General features: G+C 39.0%; 1 protein-coding gene across 1 annotated transcript in view; it reads left to right on the top strand.

Annotated features, from left to right (window-relative positions):
• Positions 1-19,615, top strand: part of LOC122797126 (zinc finger protein 25-like) — a 139,525-nt gene that overhangs the window by 101,789 nt on the left and 18,121 nt on the right. The window lies entirely within an intron of this gene.

The following is a 19,615-nucleotide window of genomic DNA, read 5'->3' as shown; positions in this document are numbered from 1 at the left end:
GCTACAGGGAGCCAGCCAGGAAAATACCAGATTACTGTACTGGAGCCTAGGGTTGCAGGCATATGATGGGACAGTGCAGCATGGTACTGGGGTCAGCAATGCCAAGGCAGCTGGAATCTCAAGACAGGGAATGGGGTAAGGTATTCCCAGATAGGCTTAACCCTCTCAAGCAACGTTTTTCAAGGGTCACTTGAAAAACTAGCTTGCATTCTCATGGGGGGAGAAGTGTGACAAACCAAAATGCTGCCAGTCCAGCTAGCTGGAATGTTGTAAATAATTATATGTCACTTTGAAAATATTAATATGATTTATATAGAAATGTGACACTGCCAGTCCATCTATCCGGAATTTTGTAAATAATCATGTCATTTGTGAATATTAATAAGAGATCTATATGTTATGTGGATATTAAACTACTAGTGCAGAAGTGTGTGTTGAACTGTATGTTATGTACTAAGCTTCAAGAATATAATCACAGTGTACCCTGCTGGAAAACAGCAGAAATGTATATAAACAATGTATCAGTCCAGATATGTGTTTTAATGGTAGAAGTTGAAACATGCAGAGTTAACTTGCAAAACTTCAAGAAAATAAGTTGAAATTGTTTATGACTGTGCTATAAAAGTTAGTTAATGCAAAGAGACAGGATGTCTAGAGCTAGAGGGTTTTCTGTTGTCTTGAAACAGAAATAATTACTAGGTTTAAAATGTAAAAGTGTAACTGTTTTATGACTTCCAGTTCTAGGCAAACTTCTGAGAGAGAAGTATTTTTGGCACCGAGATGTTGGTTTCTGTTAGCCTGGGAACTGAAGGCAGGTGACAAAAAGTGATGTCATCCAGTTGAATCAGCAGTAATACTTTGATATTAATTTGGGAACTCTCTCAGAGACTGGGCATTTTGTATTTGCATTTGGATCTGACAACATCCTCACTTCAGCACTTGTCTTGCTAATAGTAAGTAACTAGATTACAATTATTTCTCTTAGAGATAGATAGGAATATAGTAAGATTAGTTTAGATGTTTTCTGTATTATTTGAGACTGCCCTGCAATGTTGTTTTAAAATATTTCCTGTGATTCTGAACTCTGTAGTCACTGTGTTGGGTTGTTGGAGGATTGTCTTGTTCTTTTATTGTTTATTATTAAATATATTTAAACCTTTTAATTGTGGCTGGTTTGTTTAGAGATATTTAAGCTCTTAGAGTACTTGCATATGTATTTGGTGACACTGTATGGACCACTCCAATAGCCTTGAAAGTTTTGGTCACACTTACCGTTTGGATAATAGTAACATTACGCAGTAAGTTTGGTCACCCTTTGGGAGGGACCTTAAAGTAGCTGATAAGGAGTTATGGTGACAGTGCTAACCACCTTATGGTCTGGACAGAAGTGGGCATAGCTAGTAAACCTGTGCCAGCCTTTTCCTGGCATGTGTTTGTGTATAAATGAAATCTCAAAGTGTGTGTGTGTGTGTGTGTGTGTGTGTGTGTGTGTGTGTGTGTGTGTGTGTGTGTGTGTGTGTGTGTGTGTGTGTGTGTCAGTTACTTGGGCAGGGACACAAAGCACTGGTTGGACACAGAGAGAGTGCAGGGAGGATTTGGCTTGGAACTCTGGCTAAGGACTCAACTCTATAGCTGTGCCAGTGGGGAGTCTTATTGGGGATCTGGAGAATGAGGGAGAAACCAGCCCCAGACTGACTGTGATCTCTGTGTGCTCTTAAGGGAAATTGTACTTTACTGTGTGTGTACTTGTCATCCTCCCAATGTGTACGTCCCTCACTGGTGCTAGTGGTGAGGATTGAAGCTCCTTGATTACTTGGCCAGTGCTGGGGCGTCATAGCTATCAAGTGATTTTATACCATTATTTGTGAGAAGGAAGTTGGGTTCATGTTGATATTGGAGAATTGCGTAGGGGAAAGCTAATTACTAATTACACTGCGTTGTCTGGGAATTGCATAGGGAAGAACTAATTACACTTCATTGTTTGAGAACATTATACCAGACAGACTTTGTTACTGAGTGATTTGTTATAATTTGCAACTAGAATATGGAGGGATAGGTAGAGATATAAGAAATTATACAAAAAAATTACATGGCAGAACACCATGACAGATATGCATTTACAGCTACTGTGGCAGAACACCATGACAGATATGCATTTACAGCTACTGTGGCTGTAAGTCTACCCTTAGGGTTTTATTAGTGAGTTAAAAAGTGAGCTTATGTTCATGTATCATACTGGGAATTTCACACAAGAAAAATCCTAATAACATTTTAGAGTTTGAGAACACTGTGGCAGTCAGTCACTAGAGCTACTGAGTGAATTTATACCATTATTTGTGAGAGGAGAAGAGGGACTTGTGTTTACACTGGGACTTTCACAGAGGAGAAAAATACACAACAGTAACAGCACTGAAGAAGACCATCTGTCATTTATGCTGCTTGGGAGTACAATGTATTAGTTTTTCATTTAAAGGAAGGTTCATTCTGAAACAAGAAACTCCAAAATAAATAAATTAAATTGTAAAGGAAAACACAAAGATCAATGCACGTAAGGTTCAAGCAAGGCACCCTTTATTACTTGCAGCAAGGAGACAAAGCATGCAAGTACAAGGTTTGTCTGATTTTCCATAGTTCAGCATGCTGTTTTTATACAGTTCTTTGCATGTACACATGAAGATGTTGTTAGATTTACTGCTGACATGGTCAGAAAATTGCTGTCTTGCAAAAACATGTTTGAGACAAACAACCTGACCTTGGGCTAATTTCAGCCCTCCCTAGTTTCTCATACTTCTTCAGCAGTCCAGTTCTGATATGCTACATTTGCCTAGGGTCAAGATGGCCTCAATGCACACTCTGCTGACTATGGTAAACTTTCAGGCGTCAATTGTTCTCTTATCAAGGTCTCCTACAGCTGCACATATTTTACACAGAATAAGCAGAATAAACATATTAATTCTTTTTAACCCCTAATGCATTTAAGCTTGCACATTGCAGTTATACATTTTCTTAACATTTTCCCCCATACTTATTCTACCTTCAAAACAAGCATAAACAGTTTTTCTTCCCATAACCATTTCCTACTTAAGATTTGCAGTTAGAGAGTCATTCGGTTTAAGCTTGTGAAAGCATTTTTTCAGTCCTTTTATACAGGGGATGCAGCAGCATCCACACACCATCAGTAAGGCTGCCCCTACACAGATGGCAATCAGAATGTTCATCAGGACGCTGCTCCAACCCCCGAACCATTTCTGAAAAAAGTCCGTCAGTGGATTTAGTCCTGGTTTGGTCATGGCCGACACTTGCTGAATTACTTCAAGATGACTGTCTATCTCGTGTTTGTTGTCAGGAATAAACGAACAGCACTCATCCTGGATTAAAGTGCATGTACCTCCTTTCACCTCTAGGGTGAAGTCGAGAGCCATGCGATTTTGAAGCACCACTGTTCTCATGGCAGTCAGTTCATCGGTTACCAATTCTAGGGCGGAAAAGGTCTCATAACGCATTGTTTCAAGAAGTTTTCTCAGCTCCCAGATCGATTTCACTGCTCCATATGCTGGTATTATGCCTGCCCAAGATATGACGTCATCACCCAGATCCATGTGTGACAGTCCTTTGCCACTCACATAGCCTAAATCATGATGGTATATCCAGGGTGCATTGATTTGTCCCACTGGATTAGCAGGCTTCTTGATTTCTCGGACATTCCAAATTTTCCCTTGAGGTAAGACTGCCGTGTGTCGTATGGCCGGAACCAGGTATCCCAAAAAACAGCTACTGGACCAGTTTTCAGATAGCCATTTATATGCTTTTCTTCCGCATATAAAGTAACATTTTTTTACTTTGCTGGTAACTTTACCATGAACATACCCTTGTCCTGCATGAAACATTGTTTTGTCAGTTATGGACAGTTGTTTGTATAGAACAGAATCACGTTTTACTTCCTCGATTGTTCTATGCATCAGTTCACAAAATGAGTCATAGTTCGTGTTGCAATAAGATCTAGTGTTATTAGGTTTAGTGTAGCATCTATAGGGAACGGTTGCATTGCAATGGCTCCATTCTACCTTGACTGTATCATTCTTATGAAAACACACAATTCCATTTTGACGAATAGACAAGTGTAATGCTACTTGATTTTTTGACGTGACATTCGATGTGTCATGAATTAGGTTTTCCCAGGTCTTATTAGCCCCTAGGGGAACTGAAGTTAGCAGCAATCCCCCATGTGCTGTTGGTAGAGCTGTGCAGACCCAGCAATTCGAAACATTGAAGGTTTCAGCATACACATATTTGATTGTCTGGTAAGTATTGAAATTCTGGTGCCACTCATGCTTACTAAGTTCTACTTGTGTAGCAGAGAAGAGAAATGGCCATAACAAAAAAAATATTGTTACCATGATGGTCAATAGGATGGTCATGCAATATTTCTGTGGAAATGGTTGTTCCGTATTGTCTCTGTCTTCTCCGGTTCTTCCAAAAAGATGTATTTTGATTTTTCTTGATTCAGTCATTTTTAGTTAGGACACATGATCTTACTCTCTGCCCTATAGGACCTTAGCACCAATGATTGCTTCACTGGGTTTGAGACGGATCAGTTCCTATTCATCTGACCCCCCCACCCCCTTTGTAGCCAGACTTTTATGCTTAGGGTCCCAATGGAGAGGTAAGGTCTTTGTCCAGTTCGAAGTTTCTCACCAACTTGCAGTGTGTCAGATGTATCCACGAAGCTCGTTCTACTATTTTGACTGCAGTAGGTGTTGAAAGAAGCACCTGGTAGGGACCTTCCCACTTTCGTGATGCCCAGTTCTTTCGCTTCACGATTTTAATCCACACCCAGTCCCCTGGCGTCACTGTCACTTCCGATGTTTCTGCTTGTTTCTGACCTGAAACAGAATTAAACTGCAACATATGTTTAGAACTTAACAACTTTTTCATATATTCAGCTAGTGTAAAATCAGCTTCCTGGTCTAATGACATGAGAGATTTCCACTGGGGTGTGTAATAAGCCCTTCCATACAGCTTTTCAAAGGGAGTCAGTCCTTTTGCTGTGGGGACAGTTCTCATGTTCAACAGTGCCAGGGGTAAACAGTATAGCCAGGTTTTCCCCGTTTCAGCTATCAATTTCCACAGTTTGCATTTTAGTATATCAGTATGCCTTTCAACCAGCCCTGCAGACTGCGGATGATATGCAAATGATTTTTTAGAGAAATACCAAAAAACGTACTCAGCTGCTGTATGGTTTGATTTACAAAGTGCGTACCATTGTCACTATAGAATCTTTCCGGGATACCGAACCTAAGAATAATGTCTTTAACAAGTACCTTTGCTACTGTAGCTGCATCTGGATTTTTGGTTGGAAAAGATTCTATCCACCTGGAGAAAATATCTATAATGACAAGGCAGTACTTCTTGTTTTCACATTTGTTCAGTTCTATAAAATCCATACAGATAGTGTGAAACGGATATGGTGGTGTGAGAAAACTCCCTTGCTTAGGCTTTATCGCCCCCTGTGCATGGTGTTTGTTACAAATCTGACACATTAAACAAAATTTTTTAGAATAGTTTGTAAATCCATACGTTGTGAACACCTGGTTCACCAGCTGTATCATCCCCCCTGTTGAGACATGGCACTACCCATGGCTCAACAATACCGCATAGCGGAAAGTTAGAGGGTAGTATTGGTTTTTCCTCCTTAGAGATGTACAGCCCCTTTTCGAGGATTGCTCCTTGTTTCATCCATCACTGTTTTTCTGCTTGCATTGTTTTTAACATATCTAAATTCAAGGTTTTAGAGGGTTGTAATTCCTTATCCAGAAGGAATACCTCTGTAGTTGCCTGTTTTGCAGCTGCATCAGCTCTCGCGTTACCTTTTGAAATTATGTCCTGTTGTTTGGTATGAGGTGCACATTTTCAAATAGCTACCCTTCGAGGCAACTGAATAGATTCTAAAAGATCTAAAATAAGCTGCACATGATTTATAGGTTTGCCAGTAGATGTTATCATCCCTCGGTTTTTCCACTGTTGTGCAAACACATGTACAGTGGAAAAAGCGTATTGGCTATCAGTGAAGATGTTTACACATTTATCCTTCGCTAATGCTCGTGTCAGAGCAATCAATTCTGCTGCCTGCGTGAATAAATGATGCGATAAAGATTTTGCTTCTATAACTTCAGTATCAGAGACTACTGCATATCCTACTAGGTTCCGTCCTGCAGGGCCCCTTTTGCACGAGCCATCCACATAGTATGTCACCTCGGCATTATCCAAGGGGACATCCGTGAGGTCTTTCCTAGGTAATGTCTTCTGCTCGATTATTTGCAGGCAGCGGTGTGGTGTGCCGTCTGCAGGAGTTGGGAGCAGGGTAGAAGGGTTTAAGGTCGTACATCGTTCAGTTGTCATATGAGGTTGGCTCAACAATATGGTCATGCAGGAGAGATGCCTAGCAGGGGAGAGATATGCTACTTTTTCTTGTAATAAAATAATAGCGACTGCATGAGGTACCCTCAGAGTGAGTGGGTGAAACAAGACTACTGAGGCCGAAGCCTGCACTGCCATTGCTGCCGTGACTACTGCCTGCACACAGTGTGGCAAAGACCATGCCACTGGGTCGATGAATAGTAAGCAATGGGATGTTGCTTATCCCCATGTTGTTGTGTTAGTACTGAATGTCATATAACCCTGCTTACAATCTACAGTCTGGAAAAAACACTTATGGTAATTAGGCAAACCCAGAACTAGAGAGGAGGCTATTAACTGTTTCAGTTTACAGAAAGCAGATTTTGCCTCTGTTGTCCATTGTAATAAGTCCTGTGCTGCCATTGATGTCTTATAAATAAGGTCAGTTAAAGGTGCAGATTCCAAGGCATAGTTTGGAATCCAGCTTCGACAAAAATTAGTCGTCCCCAAGAAGGACATCATTTCCTTCTTGGTGGTAGGCTTTGGCGCCTGCAAAATTGCCACCTTTCTGTCCTCATCTAAAGTTTTACCTCCCTTGGATATTACATATCCTAAGTACTTTACCTGTTTTTTCCAAAGCTGCAGTTTGTTCTTATTCTCTTTGTCCCTCAGCAGCTAGAATTTGGAGAAGTGCTACTGTATCTTCCCTGCAATCCTGCAGGGTGGGGGCTGCTAATAGAATGTCATCAACATAAAGTAAGACCTGACTACCCTTTGGCGGGTTAAATCCTGCCAAGTTACTTGACATTTCTTGCGAAAATATAGTAGGGCTCTCACAATACCCCTGTGGTAATCGCGTATATGTATATCTTTTTCCCTGAAATGTGAATGCAAACCAATACTGGCTGTCTGGGTGTATTGGTATTGAAAATAATGCATTACTAATGTCTGCAACAGAGAAATATTCTTGTAGAGGTTTTAAGTCATTCAACAAGGTGTGTGGATCCGTCACTATAGGTGCCCTTGGTATTACTGCGTCATTTACAGCTTGCAAATCCCGGACCATACGCCATTCTCCATTAGCTTTTTTAACTGGAAATAAAGGTGTATTACACGGGAAATCAGGGGATTCCACTAGCACCCCTCCCTTAAGTAATGCTGCTATGATAGGTTTTATCCCTGCCTCTGAATCCTTTCTTAAGGGATACTGTCTCTTTTGTGGTCTAAATGCTGATTTTGGCGTGATACTAACTGGTCCTGCAGTACGGATAAGTCCTACATCTGATTTTCCTGCTGACCAGAGGGTCTCTGGTATATCTCATAAGGCGTTTTCTTCTTCTGTCAACAGGAGTACCCATCAGCTGTCTTCGCGAGACTGCAGATGTACAGCTGGGTTAGCCTGAGTTGCCCAATTCAATTTTTGCACTTTTATTCCCTGTCCTGACAGCTCAAGTTCTGTTTGTTTTTTCCATCTTGTGACTTTCTCCCCACTGTTATGTTTTTATTCTTGGTCAGGCTAACATGTGGTAGTCGAATGGATTTATAAAGTGTCAAAAACTCCTGGGGCAGTGAGCAGCTGGCTACATTATTCCCTTCTGCATCCCAGTATAAGTTTCTCAGTTCTAATCTGTTTGTACAATGCTTAAATAACTCTTTTTCATACTCCTTATCAGGCCCTGGTGTGTTACAAAAATACAGGGTACAATGCAGCAGGTGCTGTTTATCAATGTCGAGGGAGGCAAACTTACTGATGGCTCCGTTCATCAGTTCTTTGGTCACAGTCCCTGGACCAGTCGTAACCGGGTCCTGACTATACCAATAAAACATTTTGCCCCCCGACTGAACCATAAAGGTGTCGGTTCATCGCTGCGCTTCCATGCCTTGCATAGTTGGAACCACCGCTATGCCAAATAACTGCATAAGATCCCTGCCCAAGAGATTTACTGGGCACTTCGCAGAAACTACAATCTTACTTTTTTGTGTTAATCCTGAAACAGGATTTGTTATTGTGATATTGCGGAAGAGGGGCTCCCGATATAGCTGCCCATTCACTGCTTTAACCAATATGTAATCAGGTGACTCCGAATTTTCTGGTAATTTGGAGGGGTCTATCAGGGTCCGTGATGCACCTGAATCACACAAAAATGGAATCTCACTGCCTTCCACTAAAAGTGTAACTTTCAGTTTTGTATCTGCTAAATAGAGCTCCAGGCTCAATAAAGCTAAATCTAGTACTTCATCTTCTTCTGCACCATCATTAATTTCCTGTACTTCCTCTATTTCCATTTTCACATCCTCATTTGTCCTTTCTCTACTGTCTCTTTTAGTGATTCCTGACTATCATATAGTCAGTCCTCATCCTCTTTATCTTCTTTTGTTGCCTTCTTATTTTTTCTGCAATCCCTTGCTAAATGTCCCTTTTTACCACATTTAAAACATCCTCCCCTTTTCTTGCGTCCTTCAAAGTCTTCTGATCGCTGATCAGATTGCCTACCTCCCTGTGCATTTTTCCTGCCCTTTTTCCTAGGGTGCACTAGATAAACTTCTGCTCCGTCTTCTACGGAAAATACCTGAACCTCCTTCTTGTTGCTATTAAAATGCCTTTCAGCATGCCTAGCATATTCAAGTAGTGAGTTTAATCTGCTCGTTCGATGGTCAACCATGTGTTTTGTAATGAAACTGCTTATAGGTGTACTACTACCTTTTAAAAATGCATTTTTTAATTGCTGTTCATATGGGGAATCTTGTTTTTGATCTTCGGGAACCTGCATCCCACAGTGGTTGTTAAAACATTCTAACAGTCTAGCAAAGTATCGGTCAGCTGATTCACCCTCTTGCTGGACACATTGATTAATGCAAGTCCAGTCTGCCCTAGGTTTCCATTTCTCAGAGATGCAGTCTGTAAGTCCCTTCACTCTAGTGTCTAATTCTGTCGAACTACTTTTTCTATCTGTTCCCCATTTCAATTATAACTTAGCCTCATTCCTTGTAAATCTTCCGAAAATTTTCTGAAATTAAGTTTCGGATGGGGAATCCCTTCTGTAGCTTTCTGGATATCTTCCGGAGTCCAAGGTCTATATACTAGGATAGTTGGAGTCTGATCTTCCTGTCCTGCCCGAGGGTTTGGAACTTCTATAAGTGGGCATATTTCTTCTTCTACAGGTCGTGCATCCCTAACTACCTGCCATAATTTGGAGCCTTCTTCTTGATTATTTGTCTTTGTTCGGGACCTAGTTTCGATGGGATCCCTAACTTTAGCTAGTTTCAGTTTTATAATGTCCTTATCTCTAGTGAGCATAGGATATAATGGGGGTGGGTCAACCTGTCCACTTGCTCCGTACTCTGGTAAAGGAGGGGAGGCGGAGGTGCTGATGCCATTACCAAGTTATTGTCTTCCTTATCTAAAAACATTGTCTTCGAATCTTTGTTCTTTTGGTCTCTGCGGTTTGCTTCCTCCAGCCACCTGTGTGCCTGGGGAATTCCTAACTGTCGTTGCTTTTTAACTTGACCCTTAGAATCAGTTTTAAGTTGCCTGATAAGTTTGATAAGTGAGTATTTTTCGAATTTTCCGTCAAATTCATACTTAATAATCCATTTTGAAAAGTGTCTAATATTATCTGCACGCTGTGACTGCATATATTTTGCATCTTCCATTAACGGTGGGTTTCCGGGTGTGTTTGCACAATTATTACCCATTTTCCCCTATTTTGTTTGCTACGTAGACTGTTCAGAAAATATTACCTGACACCTTCAGATTTTTTACGTGTACCACGGATTTTGTTAAAGTCTCTTCAGAATGACTGTCTAAAGCCTACTGTCTGTTTCACCTGATCTATGACAAGATTGTACCTTTTCTTTCCCTGACTGTAAGAAAACACAATCTGACAGAAACAATACACATCTAGTCCCTGATCTTGAAACAGAAAGAGTAGATTCACCTTACCTGAACTCACGTGATTGATCACTGATTTGCGGAAAAACCCGTCCTTCAGAAAGTGGCTGGCCTCTTTTGATGACAATTCAGTCGGAGGACTTTTCATATAAGAAGAAAACCGATTTGGTTTCTTCCCCGTACGGTTTCAGCCACCTGGCCATCTGATCCGAGGTGAAGAGAGGGTTTCCGGCTCGACGGAACAATCTGTAAAGGAAAACACAAAGATCAATGCACGTAAGGTTCAAGCAAGGCACCCTTTATTACTTGCAGCAAGGAGACAAAGCATGTAAGTACAAGGTTTGTCTGATTTTCCATAGTTCAGCATGCTGTTTTTATGCAGTTCTTTGCATGTACACAGGAAGATGTTGTTAGATTTACTGCTGACATGGTCAGAAAATTGCTGTCTTGCAAAAACATGTTTGGGAAAAACAACCTGGCCTTGGGCTAATTTCAGCCCTCCCTAGTTTCTCATACTTCTTCAGCAGTCCAGTTTTGATATGATGCATTTTCCTAGGGTCAAGGTACAACCCTGGCCTCAATACACACTCTGCTGACTATGGTAGACTTTCAGGCGTCAATTGTTCTCTTATCAAGGTCTCCTGCAGCTGCACATATTTTACATAGAATAAGCAGAATAAACATATTAATTCTTTTTAACCCCTAATGGATTTAAGCTTGCACATTGCAGTTATACATTTTTCTTAACATAAATAAATAAATTATATCTATATATGTCTATATCTATTTATGTATATATATATATATATATATATATATATATATATATAGATATAGATATATATATATATATATATATATATATATATATATATATATATATATATATGAGACATAATTTTAACTAGTAGGAGATTACAAGTAGTTTTCTCATGTGTATGCACAAGCTTGTGTGTGTGTTTTGTGATACAGTGAGAATCCAGTGTCTTCCCTAATATATTGTGATTTATCTGACAAACTGCTGGGAAGCAGCAGAAAATAAACTGGTGAGTTGTTATTATAATCATGTTGTTATAAAATACCGGTTGTGTACAGGAGACGTGAAACAGCTAAAAATTTGCAGAAATTTACTGCAGCCAATGCTCTGCTGGAGATTGTTTTAAAGAGTATCTCTTCTGAAGTGCTAGCTAGTGTGAGTCACTTGGTGCGTCATCTGATACTGGTGATTTCCATCATGGAAGTATACATGCAAGAGAGGTCCTGGTGCCTGTTCATGTAGTTGAGACAGCACATAGAAAAGACGATGTAAGGTCAATATACTCCAGTACAAAGGCTAGAGGGCAGTAGTTATTTTGAACCTTCATATTTTGGAAGTTATATGTGCCAAAGGAGACAGCTGAACTACACTGCCAGTTTCCATGCATGGGGTTGTCCTACTTGGGTAAGTTAAAGTGGGCATTATGTGGTGTGAGCATGACAACTAAGTAAAGCACTTTAAGGTTACTGGGAGCTCTAGCATTAACACTGAACTGTCAGATTCCACCATTCAAATGTTTCCAGATATTTTTTTCAATGATGATGATGACATGGATGGCAGTCAAGGCCTCATGTTTGTAATACTTGCTGAAATTAACAGGTATGCAGCAAAGATGATGAGCCCTGAAAATGAATCTCACATATCTTGAAAGTACTGTTTCTTTCAAAATTATATGTATTTCTGGGTGCATATCATTCAACTGGATAGTTAAGTAGCCAGATCTTCTTAACTACTTGTCCACTAATCCATTTGTCTCACATTCAAACATTCCTTGTATCATGAACAAAGATAATTTCCTTTGTATACCAAAATCATTCATTCCAGCAACAACAACCTTTCTAGACAACTGCTTGTAGATTAAAGAATAAGCCTTTTCAAACATTTCCTCAAAAATAAATACCACATTGTATGTACAAGAAGGATGCACATTCACGTTTTCTGAGGACCAGGCAGGCTTGAGTTCAAACAGTATATGCCATTAAAGAAAAGGTCCTAATTTGGCAATGGCATAAAGCACTATAAACTGTATGGAAGCATAAAAACTCAGATGAGACCTGCATTGGTGGATATATTTTGAATGTTATTGTATGTGTAGGAAAGTTTACTGCCATGGACACAAAAGAGAAGACACATTTATAGCTCTGGCCAGAACCCGTAATCAGAGTAGTGAAGCACTGCTTGACAAACCAGTGCTCAGGTTAACAACAGAGTAGGTTGTAATCAATTTGTTAGGTATTCTGGATGGAAAGAAAGCTGTTCTGTGTACTGATAAGGTAATATTCTAGATTAAAACTGGCCCCCTTTTTTGCAGAACCTGTAGAGTTCTGTGGAACTGTAAACCTGTCTAGGACAGGAATGCCCCAACATTTCCAACAGGGAGATACATTTTTTTGGTGACATCATTTCATATGTAAATCAGGGGTTGTGCTAGCCCCCTAAACAGTAGAGTATACATAGTTGATTTGGTCACCTTGGCTAATGTTGATCTGACATCACAATCCCATGTAAAAATGGGAAAAGGGGGGTTGATGACAATGATAACTTGCCACCCATCATTTACAGGGGTTAAACGTTAGTATATAACACAAGGCAAAGTGGCATTCTGAAGATCAAACCAATTTCTAGTCAGCATTGCTGACATAGGTGTTATCAGTCAGATGTCCATTCAGAAATGTCACGAGCATGCCTGAAATAAGAGGGAGTAGTATAAAATCGGTTTTCCACCTGTTAGAGATATCAGTATTCAACTTCATTCTAAAGAAAGATGGCGCAAACAGCTGTTATCAGTACATATTGAAGAATGTTATCATGGTAGGCAGAGCTCTTATCTGTTTAGAACTGGCACATATTGAGTATTGCCTTTTGAGCAGATGCATCCTTAGTTACTAGCAGTAGCTAGGAAAAGATAATCGGCAGTCATTTGTAGGGTATAATTGTTAGATAATCATGTGCCAGCAGGAGTACAAAAATGGTCATAACTATACTTGGTAGAGCATCAGAAACATTGCTATTGCCAAGACTAGAGCAATGACCTTTGTACTGGCATATGTTAGAGAGAGCACATCAGATCTTTATGCAAAACTAGACATGTTGAACGATTCCTTCTCCTCCTCTGAGTAAAAGAACAAATGCACTGAGATTTGTATACATCTCTCTTTCTTTCTGTATGTATACATATGAACACATATACATATATAGGTGTAATAGCTAAGAGTGAATCATCTTAGCTGCATTTTCCTGGCTACCAGACTGGTTTGTGTGCGAGATTGCAGTACAGCGGTGTTAGGGAATTTGCCCTTTCGGCGATCTTGAAGTTGGTATATAACATTAACAGGGAGTATGGGAGGTGAATTTTTCATTTTCTTCTGCCATTTTTTATTTAGTGCAAAAAGGTTTTTGGTTTGATTAACGCTGTTTTGAGCATCCGCATTGTGAAATCTAATCAAGCTCCTCGTATGGGACTGGAGCCCACAGCCTTCTTTTATGCTTAGTATCAAAGGGAAGTATGCTAAGAGACTGAATAGCAATCTTTGCTACATTTAGACGTTTATATCCTGTTGTCATTTCCTTAAAAGATTTTTTTAAGAAGTGTTGAATGTGGGCATACATGATGAATCCTGCTTTTGCCGAAATGTATATTTATTGAGCTGTCTATGCATTAAAACATGGATATTTCAGTAGTTTTATGAACTGGAAGTTTGGCAGCAGCAAAATTCCCAGTCTCAAAAAAAAACATGGGCTGACTAAAGGGATTCATGACCATTTCACTGTCCTAGGCTGAACTGCTGTGTTATATTCAGTTTCCCTTAGAGATGGGTATATAACTTCTGTTCAGACTGAGAAATGTAACGTGTCCAATATATGTCTTTAGTGAGTTGCCATTGCACGAGAAGTAAAACCGTTGTATATTTTACAGATTAGGGGAATTTTTTTGTTGCATTTTTTTTTTATTTCTTCCCCCTTCAAATTTAGACTTGTATGTAGTGAAGAACATTACATAAGGATTCATTTGTGTGTGTGTGTGTCTTTGAGGGTACTACTTATAGTTGAAAAGTCACAAAATCAGCCATAAATTGATTCATCCAAAAAGACTGAAAGTCAAAATACTAAAAATAAATAAAAGCAAAAACATATTTTTTGCAAGGTGGGCAAACCTCCTTGCACCCCCACACCCCCCACTACTTATATGGTAACAGTTGGGAGCAAATGCTTTTTGTGTTAAAAAAAAAAAAAAAGTGAGTGCTGATATGAGTGAGCGGTTTTCCTAATGGAGTTTCTGCCAGCAGTCTTTTGAATGAGATCTTGGTACAACAGGTTAATGTCCTTACCCCACGGTTATACAATCTCAGAGTTAATACATATAATTTAGCAAGGGGTCTGGGAGGCTTGACCCCCCTCTACTAAAAAAACAAAAAAACAAAGTGTTAATTCATTTTTGTGAGCATTTGATCATATGAGCGTTTGCTTTAAACAGATCACTTTTTTAGAGGGTTTCTTATATAAAGGTCCGCTGTTTCATGAGACACTAATCTATACCAACGCTAAGATCGAACAGCAGCAGGGAAAGGGAAAATTCCCAGTCCTTGAGGTACTGCAATCTCCCACCAAAGTAATGCTGGCACAAGTGATCATATGACTATTTGATCGCTTGTGCCGGCAGTACAAATGTTTGATATTGTGAATGTTTGATCAAAAGGCTGGTTCCTGGGTCTTTTTACCTGGACTCTACTAAGTGTATTCTTTAAGTGAGGGTTATCATGTGCTACTCTTTCAAATTTGCTGGGATATTTTAATTACCTTTAGAGATGTTCTGTATTCTAAATGACACCATTAGCCTTGTGTAGCTGTTTTGGTGTTCCCTTTTAATACTTGTTCACAGCAAACATACTTTTGACAATTTTGTAAGTTGACAAACTTGTGTACCTGAGTCATATCATTGGTGTGTTCTTATGCGTTCAGAACTAAATTTATAATTTTTTTTCTCATAAAAAGAAATATTCTGTCATTTTAAATGTTATAGTAAAATGCCCTGCTAGTCAAACCCCAGTTGTCTCATTATAGTCAAGACTTTATCTGACTGCACCATGAAGCTGTTGGTAAATGGTCATTTTATATCTGGTCTTTGAGACAGAAGATTTAAGTAATCCCCTTTTGTAGAGTGTGACATTGTTTTTAACATTGCTAGCTTTTGACATTGAGTATAATGCTGCTGTGATTTAACTCTGTAGTAAATTAATTAAGCAGGAGTTTTTTTTAGCAGGCAAACAGAGCGTTGAGCTCTTACAGGAGGTGAAAAATGCTAACCTCCCTAGGTTGAAGTAGGAGGCACATTGATAAGATATTTGCATTTAGGCCAATAGCCATACAGCAAGTCTTTTGCACAGTAGGTGGAGATGGACAGGCAGGGAGCTATGCTCTTGAAGGTGGTAAAAAACTCTGAACCCCCTAGGCAGATGTAGGAGACAAGCTCTGTTTCAAAAAGTTCCTTGCAACTGGTGGGTAGAATATCCATTTAGCTGGTCCCTATACACTGATATCATCCCAGCAGTTGATGAACTGTAGTAGTGTAAAGAAACAAATGTTGGAGGAGACTTCTTGGAGTGTTGTAGTCCTGTATGAGTGTTGAGAAGGATTACTGTTACTTATTTAGAGAGGGAAAACTTCTGCCATTGGATTGATGTGATGGCTAGATTAACACTCCTGTTATAAACTACTACAAACAGTTAGTGGGAGAGGAAACAGTAATGCAGTGGGATCAGAGTGAAAAAGAGAATTATCTTGGTAGTGGTGGTGTTATGTGACTTCACCTTAGTTTTTAAAATTAAGAAACTTAAGGAGATTGGAGTACCTAGCTCTAAACAGTTTAGGTATGTACATTTCATACCAGAAATAGATAAAAAAAGGCTATCAAGCCATAACAAACATTAGTCTTTAGGATCTGTACACTGTTAATAACTATTAAAAGACCACAGCTGACAATATCAAGATGGGATGGGAAAACAGCCTAACACCGAAGCTGACAATGATTTTGAAAGCCTTTTTGCACCAAAGTCAAGATGGTGGCATGTGTTTGGATAAAAATGCCTAAATAACTATTTTTTTTAGATCAGTAGGTTCAAATATGTGTTCCACAGTTTTCTAAGTACTGTTGGAGACATCAATAGCAAGAGAGAGAGACTCTTGGTTTTACATGTTCTGTGACTAGCAGGAGTTGTCAGAGGTCTGCTGGCAACTCTGAGTTAAGAATAAAATGATAGCTACTAGTTAGTAGTAATTATGTCTGTACCATTTAATAAATATAACTGCGGTGGTGGTGCTGCGGTAGCATTGTCGCCTCACAGTAAGACGTTGTCCTGTTCTATTCTCAGCTAGAGCGTCTTCTGTGTGGAGACATGCGTGAATGGGCGTACCTTCGTTGAAAGTTGTGCATCAGGGCCGGCAACTCAGCACGTAAAAATCTACTGCCAATCATTAGCGGACTGGAGTTCTGCTGTGGTGACCCCTAACCGGGAAAAGCCAAAAGACACAATAACAACAACCATTTAATAAATGTGGTTATATAAAAGGTATAGAAAATATATCATATTGATAAGGTGATAGTCTCTGGGACTAGACTGACTCAGTCACCCACTCCTTATACTTCTTGGATTCACTAGGAGAAGAGGTATGGGAAAAGTATGAGCGAAATTTATTGACTGTCATATTGCTTGTATCAAAGAAGGCTGTAATCAAGAAATGGAAGTCAAGAATCATGTTGACAGTAGGGAATTATAAGGCCCTTATCGAAGATGTATTTAGTATGGAACAGGTGATGGTGCTTGACCAATTAAGACCGGCATTCCGCAATAAGTCATTACTTTGGTTGCTGTACTTAGATAATTATGAAGTTAGTTAATTGTCTACCTATGCATTTTCTCCAGATATTAGGTAAGACATCTCTTTAGTCCATGGACTCACTGGATTATTTGGGATACATTGTACAAAGAGACATTACTGTGTAACATTGAGTTTCTTTGCTTATATCATACGGCTGTTAGCATCTTAGCTGATCCTAAGATAGGAGTGCTCTATATTTTTACTGCAATTGTCCTAGGGCTGTAATGTCCCAATAGTTTGTTCTTTTTTCTCCTATACATAGCACAAGCAGAAACCTGTAATTCATATTTGAAAGGGATGATGATAAAACAGGGGGGGGGGGTAGCTCAAGAAACAAGATGAGACTAGGATTACGGATGCAGATCCTTAAGGAGAATAACAATAATAACCATGCAGAATATTATATTAATAAGATAGCAAAAAATATTCTAAGAACTAAGCCAACATGGGAATTGAGAAGGAGATTCTGCTGATAGGGATGACTGCAATTAGGGATACAGACAATAGGCAAGAGGGGGCTGGAATTTATTGGAGAAGACTGGCAAAAGAACCAAGGTATTGGGAGAAAATAATTAGAGATGGAAAGATAATAAAATGCGAAGAGGCCAAAAATGTATTTGGACTGCAGGCTAGACTGCAGGCTAGAGATCGCCTTCCCTATCAAGGATTGATATCAGAGTATAGGCAAAGAGAAAGAAATAGGGGGATCCTAAGCAAAAGTCCAGCATTGGTAGAGTTTTTAGTAGATTCTAGAACAGAAGCTGTTGTTAATAAAGGAATAATTAGTACAGCATACAAAAGAGACAATGCATAATCAATTCACACAAACAACATGTGTGTGTGTGTGTGTGTGTGTGTGTGTGTGTGTGTGTATATATATATATATATATATATATATATATATATATATATATATAATTATAATGTGTGTGTGTAAACATGCAACAAAGTCTAGAAAATTTAGGATTTTTCTTGGAAGTTTTATACCCCAAGTAGACTCGAGAATTTTTCCTCAGGTAGACAACAAATGTTGGAGGTGTGATGGGGAAGAAAGAGATAATTCAGAACATATTTTCTGAGAGTGCAATGAGTTGGCAAACTTTAGAGATTCCATGCAGATTGCTGTGTCAGAGGTACTGGGTGAGCAAACTCGTGTAACTAAGGAAATTATTTTTTTGAGCTATGAAATAGACTCTGAATTGCCTGGACAAAGGCCTTACTGAGTCTAATTATGGTGGCTGCGTAAAAACAGGTATTAGAAAATGAAAATCAAAGTCTAAACCAACCTTACTAGACGTAGTGAATATAGTAACAGAGATAAAGCAACTGGAACTGGGATCTTTAGAAAACGGTAGGAACAAATGACATAGAAAAAAAATAGGAATTTTGGGAATAATACCTGCACAGGAGAAACAAGGTTTAAAGGAAGGCAGGATTTGAATGAGCTAGGTAATGTTTGACTGACAAAGACTGGATAGATTATAAGTGATGTATAATGTTTGCGACTAAAATTATATTAATACATTTTGTAATGTATAATGTTTGCAACTGAAATTATGTCAATATGGATTGTTTTCATGTATATAAATGTGTGATTGCTTATGCCATGCATGATAATTTAATAAAGATGTTTCTTGTTTAAAAAACGTTTGTTCTTTTTGTAGTTGTTTTTGACAGATTTAGAATCACCATTTATTTATTAAATATTTAAGGCATTTTAAATTTAGCTGTTTCCTTTTTAGATAGTTCATTTTGACTTTATTTTCTTCTCCTTAAGAGTTAATTTAATAGGGTTGTATATCATTTTTCTGCTAAAAGCTGGGATATTTGCTTCCATGTTAAGGTTTCTTTTTTGCATATTTTTGCTAATTCTGATGTTTGTCACCTTTATAATTTCCTTATCCATCCACATTCATGGGGTCACACACAATCCTGTAGTGACCCTGTGAATACCTGCCATCATCCATGGACTTTTCTAATCAAGTAGGGTGTGGAAGTAGGTTGATAAACCTTTTTTTCTGTATCATTCAGACACTGCACACACACACACACACACCTAGGGAAAACAGAGTCACCAGTTAGCCTACCTCATGTCTTTGGGAAGTAGGAGAAAACCCAAGGGAACATGGGGAGGATATGCAGACGCCACACTGAATGCATCCCAGCTGACAGTCAAACCTGAGAATCTCCTAATGTGAGACAACAGTTCTACCCATTGTAAGATGTTGAAAATATTGCTTTCTTTGAAGCTGCAAAGGCTGATTTGTTCATTAATTGGCTTTGTCTAAAATTATTGATACAGTATGTGCATATATTGTTTGCTGTTCAATTAAATATTTCTTTCTTTCAGGTGATCCCCAGGATTTCCAGTCCACCTGCCCATAGCTGCCTGTCTGAAATCTTGCTAAAGATGA

This window comes from Protopterus annectens, chromosome 3.part0, assembly GCF_019279795.1.
Source record: "Protopterus annectens isolate FY-2018-M chromosome 3.part0, PAN1.0, whole genome shotgun sequence".
Taxonomy (NCBI): Eukaryota; Metazoa; Chordata; order Ceratodontiformes; family Protopteridae; genus Protopterus; species Protopterus annectens.
Note: the sequence above shows the minus strand (reverse complement) of the source record. Positions and strands in the feature narration are given on the sequence as shown.